This window comes from Brassica napus, chromosome C2 (genome assembly GCF_020379485.1).
Source record: "Brassica napus cultivar Da-Ae chromosome C2, Da-Ae, whole genome shotgun sequence".
Lineage (NCBI taxonomy): Eukaryota > Viridiplantae > Streptophyta > Magnoliopsida > Brassicales > Brassicaceae > Brassica > Brassica napus.
This window is the reverse complement of record NC_063445.1, coordinates 37,827,762-37,848,706: the sequence shown is the minus strand read 5'-3', so window position 1 is coordinate 37,848,706 and position 20,945 is coordinate 37,827,762. Positions and strand designations below refer to the sequence as shown.

At 43.4% G+C, this 20,945-nt stretch overlaps 1 long non-coding RNA gene across 1 annotated transcript; it reads left to right on the top strand.

Annotated features, from left to right (window-relative positions):
* Nucleotides 1-17,263: 17,263 nt before the first annotated feature.
* On the top strand, nucleotides 17,264-20,423 carry LOC125582075. The gene is made up of 2 exons (XR_007319924.1): nucleotides 17,264-19,176; nucleotides 19,259-20,423. It is a non-coding gene; the product is annotated as an uncharacterized LOC125582075 (long non-coding RNA).
* Nucleotides 20,424-20,945: the final 522 nt, after the last annotated feature.

Sequence of the window (20,945 nt, the reverse complement as noted above, 5' to 3'; positions counted from 1 at the left end):
TAAACACATCAGCCAGTTGATCCTCACTCCTTGTATAACATGGCAGAATCACTCCTAAGATAATCATCTGCCTCACCTTGTGACAATCCACTTCTATGTGCTTCTTTCTCTCATGAAAGACTGAGTTAAAAGCAATATGGATAGCTGCTTGATTGTCACAGTGCATTGTCATAGGAGTACTCTGCTCAATCTCCAGATGCTTCAAGATACCCTTGATCCACACCAACTTGTTTTTCAACTTCAACATAGCCCTATATTCAGCCTCAGCACTTGAACAAGAGATGACCTTCTGCTTCTTACTCTTCCAAGTAACCAGGTTCCCTCCAATGAATGTACAATAGCCAGTAGTTGATCTCCTGTCCACTCTATCTCCTGCCCAATCAGCATCACAATAGCCCACTACTTCTGTGCTGCCATTGCATCCCATCCAAACTCCTTGACCAGGCGTGCCACTCAAATACCTCAGTATCCTATGTTAACTTGAAGAGAAGAAAAGGAGAAACTAAAGGTGTTGAGTTGAGTTGGGGCTTGTGCCATATGATAGGGCAAGGTGTCCAGAAGTGTCATGATGGATGTGCAATGTTAGGGCCAAGTCTAGGAGAGACTTAGAAGTGTATTTGTGAGCAAATGGACAAGTGTACAAAGATAGGGTGAGGCAGTACGGACAGTACGGATCCGTACAGACCAGGGCGACCCAGATTTGCATAACTCGGCCATTTGAGAGGTTTTGGAGTTGGTGCAAAAATAGGGCGAACCTGACGTCCCGGGAAAGCTTTTGCAATGTCTGGGCAAGGTTTGGGAGTTATAAAAGTGGTCCTAGTCTTGTGGATAAGGTTCTGATCAGATGGCATCAAAGGAGAATCAAGAAGATGCCATTGCAGTGTGATTGGCTACTTTAGTCATGGGACAGGCTGGCCTTGGCTGTAAAGACAAAGAGAGCCACGACCATGAACCTGGACTGATCTGTGGACAGATTAGGAGGAGCCTAAGGAGAGCTAATCATCATCCAGCCTTCCCCATTTTGAATTAAACCAATCAGGCTCCACCTCCTCTTAACCAATCAGCATCAACTACTCAGATTGCAACAAGACCAGCTCATCTACACCATCCATTCCTCTTAAGTTATTTACAGCCATTAGATATAGGTTTAAGATGTCTCAGATTGTAAAAGCCTATATAAAGAGATGTATGAGGCAATTTGTAACTCTTAAGAGAGTTAGGGGGATTTCCCCTTCTCCTTCGTAATAGAAAAGTATTCTTGGATCAGAATCCCTTAATCTCTCCCTTTCTTAGTCTCTAAACTCCTAATCTCTCAAAGTCTTTTGTTTCTGATCTGAGTAAACACTTAATCACTCATAAACACTTCCACTAATCTATCTATCTCTAAATCATCTAAATCAAACTCTCTCTCTCTCTGCCCTATTGGGTTTCACACAAACACACAGCCTGAGATCTCTGAAAATCTCACATGGTATCAGAGCCAGGTTCATCTGAATCTGGTTCTTAGCTTCCGCAAAAGCTCACAAGCTCCTCTCATGTCGTTTTGAAACCAAGAAGAAGCTTAGATGATCCAGCCGGCTGTTCAACATCTCAAGTGGAAGATGGGTTCATCCCTGGTGTCAAGAAGCTGTATGGGGTCGTTTCTCACCCTCTCATGACGCCCATGGAGAAAGAAGACTCTTGGAAACAAGGCAAGAAGTGGTCTGATCAACCAAGCTTCAAAAGCTTTATCCAAGCTGTTTCTTATTCACTGCCCAAGAAGAAAGGTGATAGCTTTCATCTGGTACTGGTGTGGCGAGTTTAACATGAAGAAAGGTGGGGTCTTTGACATGGAGAGTTAAAGAGAAAGGTCCATGGGAGAAGGAGAAGTTGGGGTCGACACCAACAGCTCACTGTCTTGCCATGTTCTATGGAGTTTCAAGGAACTAACACTAGTTCCTTGGCTGTAAGAAACCTCTTTCTCTTGTTTAAAGCTTGTGTATGTGAACTGAATGATTTATTAAACAGGTTGTGATGTTGTGATGTGATTGAAAACCTGAGGATGTGTTTAAAGATTGCTAGATATGAAAAGTTTAGAATCTGTCCCAGGATGCTTAAAGAGTTGTTGATTGGTGACTGAGAGTTCTTGCTTAAAATCCGGTTCATAATGACTGTCTGTTAGGGAGTTAGTATTATTGTCTAAACCTGATTGCTTTCATGAATTGAAACCGAGCTTAAAGCAAGGAGCTTTGGAGTATGGAGAGGACAGTGAGGTCTTCTTGTAGCCATCTGTCTTCAGAGACCGGTTTGGAACTTGCTTCACCTTCAGCTTGTGTGGCGACAACTTTGGAGTGGTTTGGAGCATCTAAGATGCAATGGCTCCATAAACCCTTTCCTCCTATGGTTGTCTTGGCTAGGCGTGACCAGAGAAGGTAGTTTGGGCCTTTGAGAGTGACTGGGATGACAATGGCTCTTTTGGACTCCATCTTGAGGCTGGAAAGAGCAAAACTGTCAAGGAACTTCTTCAAAGGCTGGCGCTTGGGAGCTGAGTGAACTGAGCTGAACTGGCGTGGGCTGGAGCTTGTGTTTGTTGCGGAAGCTTCTACCAGGAGTCTGAGCAACCTGGCTCTGATACCATGTGAGATTTTCAGAGTACAAGTGCTTGAGTGATGTAAGAACACATGAGAGATTTGTGTATGATGAAGTATGAAGAATAGAAATGAGTTTAAGAGAATCAGAGAGAGTATGAGAGAGACTAAGAGATTAGGAACGTGTATGGGAGATTAGAGAGACTTAGTAACCAGAGAATAAGATCCAAGAACAAGTTTATGAAGAAGAGAGACTCTCTCAGCTTAAGGGTTACAAAATGATCCTAAGAGGCTTATTTATGCCTTTACACAACTCAGATCATAAACCTAGATCCTAAGGCTGTAAATTAAAGATAAATGGATGGTTAGGATGAGAGGAAGCTGGTCTTTGATGTTCTGGTGCTAGCTGGTCGTGGTTGGACTGAATGGAGGGCTTAGATTGCTTCATTTGAATTGGATGGATCAGATGAGTCAAGGCTGTAAAGGTAAAGCACCTTTACCTTTCCAGCTCATACCAACAGCTCACCTTATCCATTTGATTCTTCCTTTGCCTCCAAGACTCCCCAACGGACACTATAGGAAAGGATAGGATCAGAGTGAACCGCCCTCACATTGCACATCTTGATTTGGGCTGAACCGGATGACTTGGGCGTGTGGAGTGGCCGTACGGTTGATGGTACGGACCTCCTGTCCGTACCACTATCCCTAACTTTACACAATGACTTATCTCCTTCTTGACTGACCCCAAACACCTTCATGATTCACCCTAGACCGTACAAGGCCGTACTGAACGCCCTATCTTTGCACCACACTTCCATCTTCTCTCTAACTCCTCCAAACCCTTCACATGATCAGTCTAAGTCTTTTCTAGACTTAACTTCTCAAGATAACTACTTCAGAACACTTCTGAAGCTTGATTGAACTCTTCTGGACATCTTCTAGAGCTTGCCCTATTATTGTACAAGCTCTATCTTCTCTTCAGTTCAACAGCAGCTTCCCAAGGAACATCATTGGCGCATGGTGGAGAGGCTGTTGATGTATCTGAATGGCTCGCCTGATCAAGGAGTATGGATGGGGTGCAATGGAAGCACTGAAGTGGTGGGCTATTGTGATGCAGATTGGGCAGGAGATAGAGCTGATAGGAGATCAACAACCGGCTATTGCACATTTATTGGAGGCAACTTGGTGACTTGGAAGAGTAAGAAACAGAAGGTGGTGTCATGCTCAAGTGCAGAAGCTGAGTATAGAGCTATGCTGAAGCTTACAAACGAGCTAGTTTGGATCAAGGGCATCTTGAAGCATTTGTAGATAGAACAAGTCACTCTAATGACAATGCATTGTGACAACCAAGCCGCCATTCACATAGCCTCCAACTCGGTGTTCCATGAGAGGACAAAGCACATTGAGGTTGATTGCCACAAGGTGAGGCAGATGATTGTCCTAGGAGTCATCTTGCCATGTTATACTAAGAGTGAAGATCAGTTGGCTGATGTATTCGCCAAGGCTGCAAGGCAAAAGACAATGGAGTCCACTCATATCAGATTGGGCCTCATTGATCTTAGGAAGAGAGGTAGCTGATCCCCTTAGTCATGAGATCTTTACTCTTTTTCCCTCATCAAGGTTTTATCCCAATGGGTTTTCCTTGGTGAGGTTTTTAATGAGGAAGATCTCATGGCTGTCCAAGCTTAGGCTTTCACAAAGCTAAGCTTGAGGGGGAGTGTTGAGATGAGCTGAGTATATGGATATGAAGAGATAAGGAGTTGAAGAGAAGAGGAGATGAAGTACTTAGGGAAGTTTGGGAGAGTATGATACGGCTGGCCGTACAAGGCCGTACAAGGCCGTACAAGGCCGTACAAGGCCGTACAAGGCCGTACAAGCCGTACCATCCAAACCTCAACCAAAACTTACCATACCCTATCCAAGTGAGACGGTAACTAAGGAGGAGTGACTTGGGTAGCTTAGGGAGTTGGATCAGACCGTTGAGAGGATAAGGCAAGAGCGTGCCAGGCTGGAACAGGCTGTAAAGAGCTGAAGCATGTGAGCCATCCTGACCAATCATTCAAAAGGCGCCCCTTGACTCCACACGGTTCAATAGTGCCCATTTCCCTTCTTGTAAACCCTTGTGTCTCTCTTATAAATATGTAACCTCACTCATTAATAAAATCAAGCAGTTTGAGTCTTTCTCTTAGTCTTTAATCTCAATGGTTACATATTAGATTCATAATCTCATTTCATACTCTAATCTTCTGTAAATCGATTCTATTCTTCTCTAAACACTCAGATTACTCTAAAAACACTAAAAGTGTTAACCCTATCCAAGTGAGACGGTAACTAAGGAGGAGTGACTTGGGTAGCTTAGGGAGTTGGATCAGACCGTTGAGAGGATAAGGCAAGAGCGTGCCAGGCTGGAACAGGCTGTAAAGAGCCAAAGCATGTGAGCCATCCTGACCAATCATTCAAAAGGCGCCCCTTGACTCCACAAGGTTCAATAGTGCCCATTTCCCTTCTTGTAAACCCTTGTGTCTCTCTTATAAATATGTAACCTCACTCATTAATAAGATTAAGCAAGTTTTTGAGTCTTTCTCTTAGTCTTTAATCTCAATGGTTCCATATTAGACTCATAATCTCATTTCATACTCTAATCTTCTTTAAATCAATTCTATTCTTCTCTAAACACTCAGATTACTCTAAACATTACTAAAAGTGATATGGTATCAGAGCCAGGTTAGTGAGAACCTGAGTTCGTGGTAGGCTCTTTGGAGATTCAAGATTGAAGCTTTAAAGAGTTTGGTTGGTGTTCTTGCGTTTTTGGGAGGCTCTGGGTATTGTTCGAGTTCAAAGACTAGTTTTTAGTGTGTTACTGAAGCTGTGAGGTTGAAGACCGAGGCAGTGAGTGTTCTTACAAGTCTTTTAACTCAAGATCCAGTTTGTGAAGTCTAGAGAAGTCATCGTTCATCATGGAGAGCGGTATGAACATGAACATGAAGGTAGCGGTTTGCTTCAAGGGAACCAACTACTTGGTGTGGTCTCGGATGGTGAGAACCACGGTGGGAAGCAAAGGGCTTTGGAAGCACATCACGCCAGGAGAGGCTCCAAAGCTCATCACCCAAGGAGAAACTGAAGGAGAAGCCGCAAGCAAAGCGGAAGAGAAGTGGCATCAGGAGGACATGTTGGTAATGTCAGTGCTGCATGCTTCACTTGAGCCGGCGATTCTAGATGCATACAGCTACTGTGAGTCTGCTAAAGAGCTGTGGGATACGTTGAAGAAGGTGTATGGGAATACATCAAACCTGAGCCGTGTGTTTGAGGTGAAGCAGGCTATAAACAACTTGGTACAAGAGGATATGGAGTTCACCAAGCATCTAGGGAGGTTCAGAACACTCTGGTCCGAGCTGGAGATGTTGAGGCCAAGCACTACAGATGCAGATGAGCTCAACAAAAGGAGAGAGCAAGACAAGGTCTTTGGGCTACTCCTCACCATGAATCCGGCTTACAATGGTCTTATCCAACACTTGCTTAGAGAAGACACACTACCTGATCTTGAAGAAGTGTGCGCAAGGATTCAGAAGGAACAGGGCTCCATTGGGTTGTTTGGAAAGAAAGGAGAGCTATCTCTCGTGAATCAAGCAACTCAAGAGGAGGGAGGGGAAGCTCCACAAGCACACAAGGCTGCGCATGGGAAGTATGATGAGAGGAGGTTCAATGGGAACTGTGATCACTGCAAGAAGCATGGCCACAAGAAGAGCCAATGCTGGATACTCCATCCCCATCTCAAGCCGGCAAAGTTTATGAAGGACAGAGAGGCAAGGCTAATGTCTCAGATGGAGCAAGCGCAAGTGGAGTGGGTACTAGCAAAGGGAAGGAGATAGATGGGCGTGAAGCAGGTGATGGGAGGTCTCTTGTAGCCTACACTGGAGCCCCAAGCAATCGTGGGAACTATGATCAAGAGTATCTAAAGAAATCCGACCTGGATGCTCCCATTAAGCTCTTCAAGGAGCATGGTAACACTTTTGAGTATTCCTTTGGTGCTAGGGCTATAGAGAATGATGAGAATCCAACTAGAATTGATAGGATGCATGAAAGTGTGATAGAGATAATAAATCAATCTAGAACGGCTAGTTTTGCTAGGAATGATCATGCATTCAAACTGTTGACTTGAAGAAAGAAATGGAGCCAAAGGAGGAGTTGGGTTGAGTTTGGGTCTTGAGCGAGAATGGGGCAAGACCTCCAAAGATTGTCTATCAAGGCTTTAGGAGTGTTTAGGAGTGTCCAGAAGTATCCAAATGAGGTGTGCAAAGTTAGGGTCAAGTCCAGGAGGGACTTAGACATACTTAGACACCATTTGGAGTCAGTTGGGTGATGGTGCAGAAATAGGGTCGAGCATCGGTACGGACGGTACGGACCGTACGAACTTAGGGCGACCAAGATCATGTTCAGACTCAACCATTTGAGAAGATTGGGAGTTGGTGCAAAAATAGGGAGAGGTACGGACAGACGGTCCGTACCATCGACCGTACTTGTTCCGGATCAACCTGAAATGAAGCTGTGCAAACTTAGGGCGCAAGAGAAGACAAACCTGAGTTATCTTGTGACTGTTTGTGGATAAGGGAGAGCTAGGGCGTGGTCAATGACAGGCTGTCTTTGAGCTGTAAAGGAAAAGCAGCCTTGACCATGTATCTAACCATCTTTGTGAACAAGATTCATGGGAGCCTTAAGGGAACCAATCAGGAGCCAGCCCTTGCTTTGACCTGTTTGAATCAACCAATCAGCATCCATCACGTCCTCAGCAACCCACCAGACTCCATCCTAGCCATCCATTTCAATTCAGTCATTTCTATCCATTAGATTAAGGGTTTATGAGTTTGCAATGTGAAAAGCTTATAAATAAGCTATGTATGGACGTTTTTGTGTCTCTTAAGAGAGAGAGAGGGGGATTTCCCCTCCTCCTTCATAATACAAAGTGTGTTCTTGGATAAGAATCCCTCAAACTACCCCTTTCTTATACTTAAATCTCTTAATCTTTCTAAATCTCTTGTTTCTGTCCAAGTTCATACTGTTCTTCATCAGACCTTTCTCTCTTCAGTTCAAGCTCTCATTTCGCCCTTAGTTATTGAGATGAAGACCAAGGAGGCTGAGACAGTAACTTTAGAGTTTTACTGTGGTTACTTTATTCTAACCACAGTAACTACTTGGGGAAGTTATCTGATGGGATGAGAAGGTAACTTAGTGAAGAGAGGAGAGGAAACTCGACCAAAGAGGATAAGGGAGGATAAGGAAGGATAAGGGAGCACTTTGACAGCCTGTATGATGCTGGAAAGGAGAGGATGCTTTTACATTAGTGCAAGCATGTGAGAAAGCACAGCCAAGTGATTCAAAAGGAGTTCCAGCCTGTCCTTTGACTACACATGCTTATCCATTTCGAAAATCCTTGTTGCTCTCTCTATTAATACTTGTAAACCTCATCAGATATTAATTAAAGGAGTTTTGAGTCTCTCTCTTTATTCTCTCACTAAAATCTCTTAATCTCTTTAATCTTTTCATCTGATTATCCCTGATTGGTTGAATCATGCTCTAATACACAAAAGTGTATATGGTATCAGAGCCAGGTTGCGCAAAGTGGGAGAGTGTGATTCCTTTTTCTTAAAAATCTTGAGTGTTCTTGAGGGTTATTGAGTGTTCTTGGTGTTCTTAACTTCTGGGTTTCATTATCTTGGTGGCGTGAGAGTTTCTGGTGAATCCAAATCATCTCAACATGGAAATGGAGCACAGACCTGAGTTAACTGTGAAGACTGAAGAGGTGAGGCATGGCGAGTGGTCAAGGTGGGCCAAAAGAGCTTTGGAAAGCTGTGGGTTATGGAGCAGTCATGGAAAGGAGAAGCCTTTACAAGAGATGACTGCAAATGAAGGTCAGGCGTGGAGCCTGAGGTCTGAAGAAAGAGCTGTTCAAGGAAACCACACAAGATGTGAGATTGGAGCAGTTTGTGGGAGTAGATCTGGTCTGAAGAAGGTCTGTGAGGTCAAGGGAACTCGCAGCAGTCTTAAAAGAAGAGCATAAGAACTTCATCAGCTTGTGGGAAAGCTGAAATACCTGTGGAAGGAGTTAAGTGTCTTGAGAACAAGGGCATCAGACCCGGAGATGATACAAAAGAGGTTGGAGCAAGATGTTGTCTTGAGTTTTCTAGTCAGCTTAAACTCATCTTATGGTCAGCTGATTATGCAAGTGATCAAAGGTGAAGAGCAAGCAGATGTGGATGGGTTGTGTGACTTGATTCAAGCAGCTTATGATGTTCATGAGAAGAACAAGAAGCGGATCAAGAGGAGGAATGGTACAAAGTGTACGAGAGCAAACCTGAGGAGATTGTCCAAGATATGGATCCGAGGAAGAAAGACTAGGATGAAGAGGAGACAACTTGAGGTGGAACTGGAAGTGATCAAGGAGATTCAGCAACTGATGGTGATGGGAGAATGCTCCTACTCAGCATACATGGGAGAAACAGTAGGAGACAGTGCGGATATGAGAGGAATGGATACCAAGAGGGCAGATGAGTGTGTGACAAAGAAGGAATGGGATGAGTTGATTAAGCGTGTGTATGCTTTGGCTACAACCCGTAGTCTGGGTGCTCCTGCCAAAGCATCCACATCTAAACCCATCATCATTGACTCTGGAGCAACACACCACATGATCAGTGACAAGAGACTAATCAGTGAGGTTAAAGCAGCAACAGGGAGTGTCATGATAGCCAATGGTACCAGGATCCCAATAGAAGGAGTGGGAAACCTCAAGCTGTTTGAGAAGAACTCCACTGCCTTCTACCTACCTCAGTTTACATCCAATCTAATCTCAGTTAAGAAGGCTACAGTTGATCTGAATTGTCAAGTGGTTATCAGACCAAATGAAGTTGAGTTCCAGGATTTGAAGACTGGAAGGGTTATTGGCAGAGGAGACAGCAAGCATCAGCTCTATCATCTCCAAACAACTGAGGCGTCTAGTCCTGTGGGGTCTGTGTGTTTAAGCAGCACAACGGTTAGGTGTGATAATCTCACATGGCATGCAAGGCTGGGACATCCTCATGCCAAGGCAATTGAACTGATTCTACCAAGTATGGCGTTCAATCACTTGGAGTGTGAAGCTTGTATACTTGGAAAGCACTGTAGGACTGTCTTCCCAACATCAGAAACCAGATATGAGAATTGCTTTGATCTGGTGCATTCAGACGTGTGGACAGCTCCCTGTATATCTAGAGACAGCCATAAATACTTTGTGACATTCATTGATGAGAAGTCAAAGTACACATGGATCACCATGATTCCCTCCAAAGACAGAGTCCTAGAAGCCTTCATGAACTTCCAAGCATATGTTACTAACCAGTACAATGCCACTGTGAAGATTCTGAGGTCTGATAATGGAGGAGAATACACTAGCAATGCTTTCAAGAGTCATCTTGCAAAGCATGGGATTGTGCAACAAACTAGCTGTCCTTACACACCACAACAAAATGGGGTGGCTGAGAGGAAGAACAGACATTTGATGGAGGTTGCGAGATCAATAATGTTCCACATGAATGTCCCTAAGAGGTTTTGGAGTGATGCTGTCCAGACCGCTTGCTATCTCATCAATAGAGTGCCAACCCGTGTCTTGAAGAAACTGTCTCCCTTTGAAGTATTGAACAAGACCAAGCCACACATTGATCATTTGAGTGTCTTTGGGTGCTTATGTTATGTGATGATTCCCGGAGAAAGAAGAACAAGCTAGAAGCAAAGAGTACTAAAGCTATGTTCATTGGGTACTCAATCACTCAGAAAGGCTACAAATGTTATGATCCAATAACTAGGAGGGTTATGGTATCTAGAGAAGTGAAGTTTGTTGAGTCTAAAGGGTATTATGAGGAGAAGAAATGGGAAGACCTAGAGGTTCTGTCCCGAGCTCCATCAGAGAAGGCAACAACATTGAGAGTGTTGTTGGAGAGGCTAGGGATAGGATTATCCCAAGATCAGGAACCAGGAAGAACAGGACCTTCTAATCAAGCTGGAGAAGCTGGAGGAACAACCCCTCTTGATCATGAGAGGGGGAATGGATCTGAATCAGGGGAGCAGGAGCATTACCAAGAGGATTCAGGTCAGCATGATCAGGAGGAGACACAGGAAGTAGAGAATGTTGCTCAGTCTAGTGGAGATGAGCAAGGAGAGTCTACTGGTACAAAAGAGAGTGAAGCTCAGTCAGGTGGAAATGAGCAGGGAGAACCTACTGTTTTAAGAGAAGAAGCACAAGAGAATGTTCAGGCTGAAGAACAGGTTGAGACCTTGCGGAGGAGCACAAGGATAAGGAGGGATCCTTCCAACTGGGTAAACACAAGAGTGTACTATAATGCCCAGGTTGTGGAGCATCCCTCTCAAGCCGTGTGTTCCTTTGCTGAGTTTCCGGAGGAGCATTATGCCTTTATGGTAAGTCTAGATGAGAGCTATGTTCCGAGAAGCTATGAAGAAGCTATGGTGATTCAAGAATGGAGGGATTCAGTGAATGATGAGGCTGATGCTATGATCAGAAATGATACATGGTATGAGAGTGAGCTACCAAAAGGAAAGAGAGCCGTGTCTAGCAGATGGATCTTTACTATCAAATACTTGCCTAATGGACAGATTGATAGGAGAAAAACTAGACTGGTAGCAAGGGGGTTCACACAGACATATGGAGAGGATTACATTGACACGTTTGCACCACTAGCCAAGCTTCATACTATCCGGATTGTGTTGTCTATTGCAACAAACTTGGAGTGGGATTTGTGGCAGATGGATGTGAAGAATGCTTTCCTGCAAGGTGAGCTAGAAGATGAGGTATATATGCTTCCACCTCCTGGTCTTGAGCATCTAGTGAAGCCAAGAAATGTCTTGAGATTGAAGAAGGCTATATATGGGCTGAAGCAGTCTCCTAGAGCTTGGTACAGAAAGCTTAGTACAACTCTCAATGGGAAAGGGTTCAGGAAGTCTGAACTAGATCATACACTCTTCACACTGGTTGGACCATCAGGGATCATAGTAATTTTGGTGTATGTGAATGATTTGATTATCACAGGGAGTGATAAGGCTGGGATTAAAGCCACAAAAGAGTTTCTCAAGCCTGTGTTTGATATTAAAGACTTGGGAGAGATGAAGTATTTTTTGGGGATTGAGATATGCAGATCTAAGGAGGGTTTGTTTATGTCTCAAAGGAAGTATACTATGGATATGCTGAAGGAGGCTGATGTGCTTGGAGGAAAGATAGCTAAGACACCTCTTGAGGAAGGGTATAAGGTCTTGCGTGAGGGGGAGGTTGAAGAGAACCAGTTGTTTGAGGATGCTAAGTTGTATAGGAGGATGGTGGGTAAGCTGATCTACTTGACTATCACCAGACCTGATATATGCTTTGCTGTGAATCAAGTGAGCCAACATATGCAGGCGTCAAAGGTACATCACTGGAAGATGGTTGATAGGATACTGAGGTATTTGAGTGGCTCGCATGGACAAGGAGTTTGGATGGGTTGCAATGGCAGTACAGAAGTGGTTGGGTATTGTGATGCTGATTGGGCAGGAGATAGAGTGGACAGTGTTAACTTGAAGAGTAGAAGTGGAGAAGCAAAGGATGAGAGTTGAGTTGAGAATGGTGCAAAGATAGGGCAAGAGCTTAAGAGATTGCCTATCAAGAGTTATGAAGTGTCTTAAGATAGCTAGAAGTCTCTTATGGTGGTTCTAAGCAAGGGCAAAGTCTAGGAAAGACTTAGAAGAGTGTTGAGGAGCAAATGGACGAGTGTGCAAAGATAGGGCAAGGCCGGTACGGCCATGTACGGACACAGTACGGATCTGTACTGATGGTGGACGTACTAGATGGAGCATACTCGGCCATTTGTGAGTCTTAGGCTTGGTGCAAACTTAGGGTATCAGTGTACGGACATGGCATGATCCGTACATGCTCTAATGTTTGTAATCAACCTAACTTGATTCTCAAGGAAGAAGAGACTCGTGTGGCTTCATGTATAAAGGAGCCATGAGGATATTCAAATCCAAGAAGGGCGCGGATGTCTTTAGCCTTCTCTTGTTACCGTTTGGAGATAAGACAGGCTGGCTGTGCAAGCTGTCCATGAGCTGTGCTTTGACTATGTATCTAGACAGATACATGGCAAGATGAAGAGAAGCCTTAAAGCATCCAATCACACGCTAAAGAGAGACCAGCCAATAAGAAGAACTATCATGAAGATAAAGACTAGCATAACTCTCTCCATCTCAACCATCCAAACTCCAAGAAGATTATGAGCCATTAGATTTAGGTTTTATGTTATTGCAAATGTAAAAGCCTATATAAAGCTCATAATGTCGATTGTAAACTCTTAAGAGAGTATGGGGGGTTTCCCCATCTCCTTCATAATTATAAAACTGTGTTCTTGATCAGATTCCCTTAATCTCCCCTTTCTTAGTCTCTAATCTCTTAATCTCTCAAAGTCTCTTTGTTTCTGATTCAAGTTCATACTAGTTTCATCAGACCTCTTATTCAACTAGTTCAAGACCTTATCTTTGCCTTTAATGGCTTTTCATACACATACACAGCCAGAGCTCTCAAATCTCACATGGTATCAGAGCCAGGTTCATCAGAACCTGAGCTGAAGCTTCCGCAAACACACTGCTCTCTCCTCAGCTCAAATCCAAACCATAGAAGCTCTCTCCATCCGGTTCAGCTTCTTATGAAGAAGAAGACTGAAGCTTGGCGAGTTCTCATGGTTCCTCATCCTGTTCTCTTCCTGTCCTGGTGGTGATTCTCAGTGGAAGCAAAGGTGTATGGACAAGGCCTAGCTATCCTTGTACCAAGGCGCCTTGTCCAAGAGAAGATCACATCCGGTTCCAAAGAAGATGGTGTCAAGAGCTTGGCGCCTAGTGGAGATGAAGAAAGGAGGGGTCTTTGAAGCTGATGGTACAAGATGGAGGCCATGAACAGAAGGTGAAAGAGGTGGGTGACGATCCAAACTCTCAAGACCAACAAAGCATGGCCGGTTTCATGAAAGGTTAAGGAACCAACCTGGTTCCTTGTGTAAGCGATTCTTTAAAACCTTCTTGATATTGAGCTTGTGGTGTGACTGTGCCTGGTTATTGTGATGTGTATTGATTGAAAAACCTGAGGATAATGTGTGATTACTAAATAAAATTAGTTGAATCTGTCCCAGGATGCTTTAAAGGCTTGTTTAGTGTTTAAAGAGTAAAATGCTTGCTCCTGTTAAGAAATGAGTTTGCTAAATGAAATGGTATTGTTTGAAGCTCATGAACTGAAAACAGATTGAAAGTAATGCATTGTCTGATGATAAGTGATGACAGTAATGCTTAGCCTAAGTTATAAATGAATGTGTGATGGATTGTATTGTTGCATTCATGAATTGAAACTGATTAAGGTTAGTGCATACTGTCAAATGGCTGTCTTACATTGAAGCATTAGATTCATGTCTAAATGCTGAGTAAAGAAGCTTTAAAAATTGCCTAAGTAGCTTGTATTGAATCTTTTAGGATCATGCTAGTGCTTAGAGAGTTTGCTTGCAAAGATTAGAACTTGAAAATGTCTAGTTTAATCTGTTGCATTGCTTAAAGACATTGGTGTTCAAACTTGATGATGCATCAAGGGTTGACCCAATGCACTTGTGTCTTATCTTTGCTGGAGTTTGAGTGATGTTTCAGGTTCACAAGAGGTGTTCTTGGTTCACCATCCATCCGAGTTGAAAGAGGAAGACTTTGCCCATTGTGTGGAGCAATGGAGAGTTGAGAAAGAAGTGGTGATGCGCCACTGGTGTGAAGTCTCACTGAAGCTCACTTGCAAGCTTGGACCTATACTCAATCCAAGCTTGAGGAGGGGAGTTTAGTGAGCTATCAGTCGGACCAAGAAGGTTCAAAAGGTCCATTGCAAGCAACTGAAGAAGAAGGAGCCATCCGGGTCTAGGCAGTGGCGTGTCTAGGCAAGAGAGTGTTCAGAGCACTCTTGGCTGTGAGAAGATGAAGACTCTATCAGTGCGGCTTCTAGTGTGAGGTGGCTGAAGAGGTAGCTGAAGCTTTCACAAGCACTCCATGAAGATGGCGAGTTCAGAAGGTGTTGCAATGGAGTAATGGTACAGATCATGAAGCTATCCATCCAAGCTTGTTCCTGTGACAGTCTCAAGCTTGAGGGGGAGTGTTGAAGCTTACATGATCTGAGAGTACTTGGTGGTTATTCAAGAAGAGGAGCAGATCAGTTATGAAGCTTAATGAAGGATGAAGAAGCAATCACCAATGCGGCCTCTAGAGTGAGGTGATTGGTACTACAGTCTGAAGCATCCTGTCATGAAGGTTTCAGTAACATGGTGGTGACTCATGAAGAAGAAGCAGCCAAGACTCAGCTTGTATCTATCAAGGAAGATCTGGTAGTCCGATCACTTGATCACAACAAGAAGGTTGTGAGAAAGGGGGAGAGACCAAGATCTGTCTAAAGAAGAGTACAAGAAGTGTTGATGATGAGCAAGAGGAGTGGGTTCTATCTTGCATCATATGAGGGCCATGATCCAGAGTCTTTGTGTCCCTTACATTGTTGGTAAGGCACAAAGACTCACTGGCCAATCCCTAGGCCTTGGAGGCTTTACTCTTTTTCCCTCATCAAGGTTTTGTCCCAAAGGGTTTTCCTTGGTGAGGTTTTTAATGAGGAAGTTCTTCAAGGTTCCAAGCTTGACTTAGGATCAACTAAAGTCAAGCTTGAGGGGGAGTGTTAACTTGAAGAGTAGAAGTGGAGAAACAAAGGATGAGAGTTCAGTTGAGAATGGTGCAAAGATAGGGCAAGAGCTTAAGAGATTGCCTATCAAGAGTTATGAAGTGTCTTAAGATAGCTAGAAGTCTCTTATGGTGGTTCTAAGCAAGGGCAAAGTCTAGGAAAGACTTAGAAGAGTGTTGAGGAGCAAATGGACGAGTGTGCAAAGATAGGGTAAGGCCGGTACGGCCATGTACGGACACAGTACGGATCTGTACTGATGGTGGACGTACCAGATGGAGCATACTCGGCCATTTGTGAGTCTTAGGCTTGGTGCAAACTTAGGGTATCAGTGTACGGACATGGCATGATCCGTACATGCTCTAATGTTTGTGATCAACCTAACTTGAGTCTCAAGGAAGAAGAGACTCGTGTGGCTTCATGTATAAAGGAGCCATGAGGATATTCAAATCCAAGAAGGGCGCGGATGTCTTTGGCCTTCTCTTGTTACCGTTTGGAGATAAGACAGGCTGGCTGTTCAAGCTGTCCATGAGCTGTGCTTTGACTATGTATCTAGACAGATACATGGCAAGATGAAGTGAAGCCTTAAAGCATCCAATCACACGCTAAAGAGAGACCAGCCAATAAGAAGAACTATCATGAAGATAAAGACTAGCATAACTCTCTCCATCTCAACCATCCAAACTCCAAGAAGATTATGAGCCATTAGATTTAGTTTTTATGTTACTGCAAATGTAAAAGCCTATATAAAGCTCATAATGTCGATTGTAAACTCTTAAGAGACTATGGGGGGTTTCCCCATCTCCTTCATAATTATAAAAGTGTGTTCTTGATCAGATTCCCTTAATCTCCCCTTTCTTAGTCTCTAATCTCTTAATCTCTCAAAGTCTCTTTGTTTCTGATTCAAGTTCATACTAGTTTCATCAGACCTCTTATTCAACTAGTTCAAGACCTTATCTTTGCCTTTAATGGCTTTTCATACACATACACAGCCATAGCTCTCAAATCTCACAGACAGGAGATCAACTACTGGGTATTGTACATTCATTGGAGGGAATTTGGTTACTTGGAAGAGTAAGAAGCAGAAGTTCATCTCCTGTTCAAGTGCTGAAGCTGAGTATAGAGCTATGTTGAAGCTCACAAATGAGTTGGTGTGGATCAAGGGTATTTTGAAGCACTTGGAGATCGAGCAGACCAAACCTATGACAATGCATTGTGACAATCAAGCAGCTATCCACATTGCCTCCAATTCAGTATTTCATGAGAGAACAAAGCACATAGAAGTGGATTGTCATAAGGTGAGGCAGATGATTATCTTGGGAGTGATTCTGCCATGCTATACAAGAAGTGAAGATCAGCTTGCAGATGTGTTTACTAAGGCAGCGAGATTAAAGACAATGGAGTCCATACTATCAAGGCTTGGACTCATTGATCTCACTCCTAGGAGCTGAGCCCCTTAACCATGGAGTCTCCACTCTTTTTCCCTCATCAAGGTTTTATCCCAATGGGTTTTACTTGGTGAGGTTTTTAATGAGGGAGGTCTTCATGGTTTCCAAGCTTGACTTGTTCTACTTGGTCATGCTTGAGGGGGAGTATTGAGATGAAGACCAAGGAGGCTGAGACAGTAACTTTAGTGTTTTACTGTGGTAACTTTATTTTAACCATAGTAACTACTTGGGGAAGTTATCTGATGGGATGAGAAGGTAACTTAGTGAAGAGAAGAGAGGAAACTCGACCAAAGAGGATAAGGGAGGATAAGGAAGGATAAGGGAGCACTTTGACAGCCTGTATGATGCTGGAAAGGAGAGGATGCTTTTACACTAGTGCAAGCATGTGAGAAAGCACAGCCAAGTGATTCAAAAAAGTTCCAGCCTGTCCTTTGACTACACATGCTTATCCATTTCGAAAATCCTTGTTGCTCTCTCTATTAATACTTGTAAACCTCATCAGATATTAATTAATGGAGTTTTGAGTCTCTCTCTTTATTCTCTCACTAAAATCTCTTAATCTCTTTAATCTTTTCATCTGATTATCCTGATTGGTTGAATCATGCTCTAATACACAAAAGTGTATATTAGTGGCTTCTTCTCACACACCCAGCCTGAGCTCTGAAAACCTAACATGGTATCAGAGCCAGGTTCATCAGAACTTGGTTCCAGCTTCCGCATATACATCACAAGTCTAGCCTCATCACAGATCCAAACCATTGAAGATGTCCAGCCTGTTCTCTCTCTTCAAAAAGAAGGTGTTTGAAGCTATGGTGTTGTCTCCTGGTCGTTCCTCCTCTCTCCAGTCCATTAAAGGCGTGTCTCAACTCTGTGCCAAGCTGAAACACTTCAAGAAGAAAGCTTTCATCTTGTTCCTGAAGTTGGAGACTTGGAGCTGTGAAGAAAGGTGGAACCTTTTGTGTTGTGGTGTCAAGGAGGAGGTTATGAACATAAGGAGAAGGTGTTGGGTGACGATCCAGCTCTCTTATCCACTAGATTCGTGGCCTGTTACCAAGGAGGCTCAAGGAACCAGCTCAGGTTCCTTGGTTGTAAGCTAATCCTAAACCTTCTTGATATGAGCTTGTGATTGAAACTGGCTGTTGTGTTGTGTTCTTTATGTTGCATCCGTGGGTTAATGACTGAAAATGCTTGATAATATTGTCTTGTTTAGTCCCAGGATGCTATTGAGTCTTGTTTGATGTTGAGAAATGAAATGCTTGCCCGGTTTGGTTATGATTGAGCTAGGATGTTAGAAACTGTCTAAATCCTATTAGCTTTCATTAAACTGAAATAACTTAAGGTTTTGCATTGTCTGATGTTGATTGATGATAATACTGCTTAGCCACAGTTCTAAATGAGTGTGTGATAGATTGTATTGTCTGATCATGTTGCACTCATGAATTAGAAACTGTTTAAGGTTATATAGCATACTGTCATCTTGTTGCTGCCTTAGGTTGATACACTTAGATTCAAGTCTAAGGTGTAGTTAAGGTAGAAGTTAAAATCCCTAAGTAGCTTGTCTTGAATCTGATTTGATCTTGCTTGTACTTAGAGAGATTGCTTGCAAAGATGTGAACTTGATAATGCTTGTTTCAATCTGTTGCATAGCTTGTGACATTGGAGATCAAACTTGATATTAGTCAAGGATTGATCCCAATGCTTGTGTTTTATCTTTGCTGGAGTTTGAGTGATGTTTCAGGTTCACATGATGTGCTCTGTGTCCATCATCAATCCGAGTAGAAGAGGAAGACTTTACCCATTGGGAATGGTCACTGGGGTGTATGTGGATACACAAGGCGAGTGGTCATCACCTAAGTCTAGAGGAGACCGGTGACCAGAAGGCATTGGAGATAAAGGGAAGGGTTTATCAGTGGTTGAAGCGCACTCTATGAGATGTTGCGCTCCTGATCTTAAGGCTCATTGAGGCTCACTTCAAGCTTGGACCCATACTCAATCCAAGCTTGAGGAGGGGAGCAAAGTGAGCCACCTGATGATCCTGTTGCTCGATGACCTGTGTTACTCAAGGCCATTGCAAGCTGATCATGGAGTGATCCAGCCGAAGTGGAGGGAAGAAGAATGTCACTCAACAAGCTAGTGTGAGATGCTTGGAGAGTGGGCTGAGGTATCTCCTCAGTGCAATGGTGATGTAGTGGAGGATTCAAGCATCAAGTCTGAAAGAGATGGAGGTGCTCTCCACAAGGCTTATCATGGAGCTAACATGCGCTCACCATCAAGCTTGGACCTTTCCTATACTCGGTCTCAAGCTTGAGGGGGAGTGTGGATGAGCTTGCATGATAAGAGAAGGAGCTGTTAAGCTCAGCAAGTGAGGGATTCAAGTGGTGTGTGAAGAGCAGCCACTCCTCAACATTTAAACAAGGGAGTAAACCTGATCAATCTCTTTATATACATTCATGATAAGTTTATCTCTTGAGAACTGATACACTTGTGGAATGATGTATCAGGTACCTTACTTGGAGACTCAATGGAGAGGATCAGGTCGTTCCTAGCCTTTCAAGATGGCATGAAGTCAGGTGAAAGGGGGAGACACTAAGCCGGTTCTATAGAAGATTCTAAGAAGGTGTGGTGAAGTGAAGAGGCCGTGATCCAGAGCCTATGTGCCTAAACCTCAGTGATACTAAGGCACATAGGCTCACTGGCCAATCCCTAGGCCTTGAAGGCTCTACTCTTTTTCCCTCATCAAGGTTTTGTCCCAAAGGGTTTTCCTTGGTGAGGTTTTTAATGAGGGAGTTCTTCAAGGTTCCAAGCTTGGCTTAGGATCACCTAGAGTCAAGTTTGAGGGGGAGTGTTGACTTGAAGAAAGAAATGGAGCCAAAGGAGGAGTTGGGTTGAGTTTGGGTCTTGAGCGAGAATGGGGCAAGACCTCCGGAGATTGTCTATCAAGGCTTTAGGAGTGTTCAGGAGTGTCCAGAAGTATCCAAATGAGGTGTGCAAAGTTAGGGTCAAGTCCAGGAGGGACTTAGACATACTTAGACACCATTTGGAGTCAGTTGGGTGATGGTGCAGAAATAGGGTCGAGCATCGGTACGGACGGTACGGACCGTACGAACTTAGGGCGACCAAGATCATGTTCAGACTCAACCATTTGAGAAGATTGGGAGTTGGTGCAAAAATAGGGAGAGGTACGGACAGACGGTCCGTACCATCGACCGTACTTGTTCCGGATCAACCTGAAATGAAGCTGTGCAAACTTAGGGCGCAAGAGAAGACAAACCTGAGTTATCTTGTGACTGTTTGTGGATAAGGGAGAGCTAGGGCGTGGTCAATGACAGGCTGTCTTTGAGCTGTAAAGAAAAAGCATCCTTGACCATGTATCTAGCCATCTTTGTGAACAAGGTTCATGGGAGCCTTAAGGGAACCAATCAGGAGCCAGCCCTTGCTTTGACCAGTTTGAATCAACAAATCAGCATCCATCACGTCCTCAGCAACCCACCAGACTCCATCCTAGCCATCCATTTCAATTCAGTCATTTCTATCCATTAGATTAAGGGTTTATGAGTTTGCAATGTGTAAAGCTTATAAATAAGCTATGTATGGACGTTTTTGTGTCTCTTAAGAGAGAGAGGGGGATTTCCCCTCCTCCTTCATAATACAAAGTGTGTTCTTGGATAAGAATCCCTCAAACTACCCCTTTCTTATACTTAAATCTCTTAATCTTTCTAAATCTCTTGTTTCCGTCCAAGTTCATACTGTTCTTCATCAGACCTTTCTCTCTTCAGTTCAAGCTCTCATTTCGCCCTTAGTGGCTTCTTCTCACACACACAGCCTGAGCTCTGAAAACCTAACACAAACCATCTAGTATCCTTGCTCATATTGCTAGTTCACATACCATTAAACCTTTAGTAGTTGATTCTGGTGCATCTGATCATATACTTAGTGACACTAGTTTGATTAAAAACATTGTACCAATGAATGGTAACGTGATGATAGCTAATGGAGATAAGATACCTATTAGAGGAATAGGAAGTCTTAAACTGTTTGATAAGGAAACTAAAGCCTTTTATATGCCTGAATTTACTTCAAACTTGTTATCTGTTAAGAAATGTGCTACTGATTTGCAATGCAATGTCATATTCAGTCCTAATGATGTGAAGTTTCAGGATATTAAAAGCAGCAAGATGATTGGAAAGG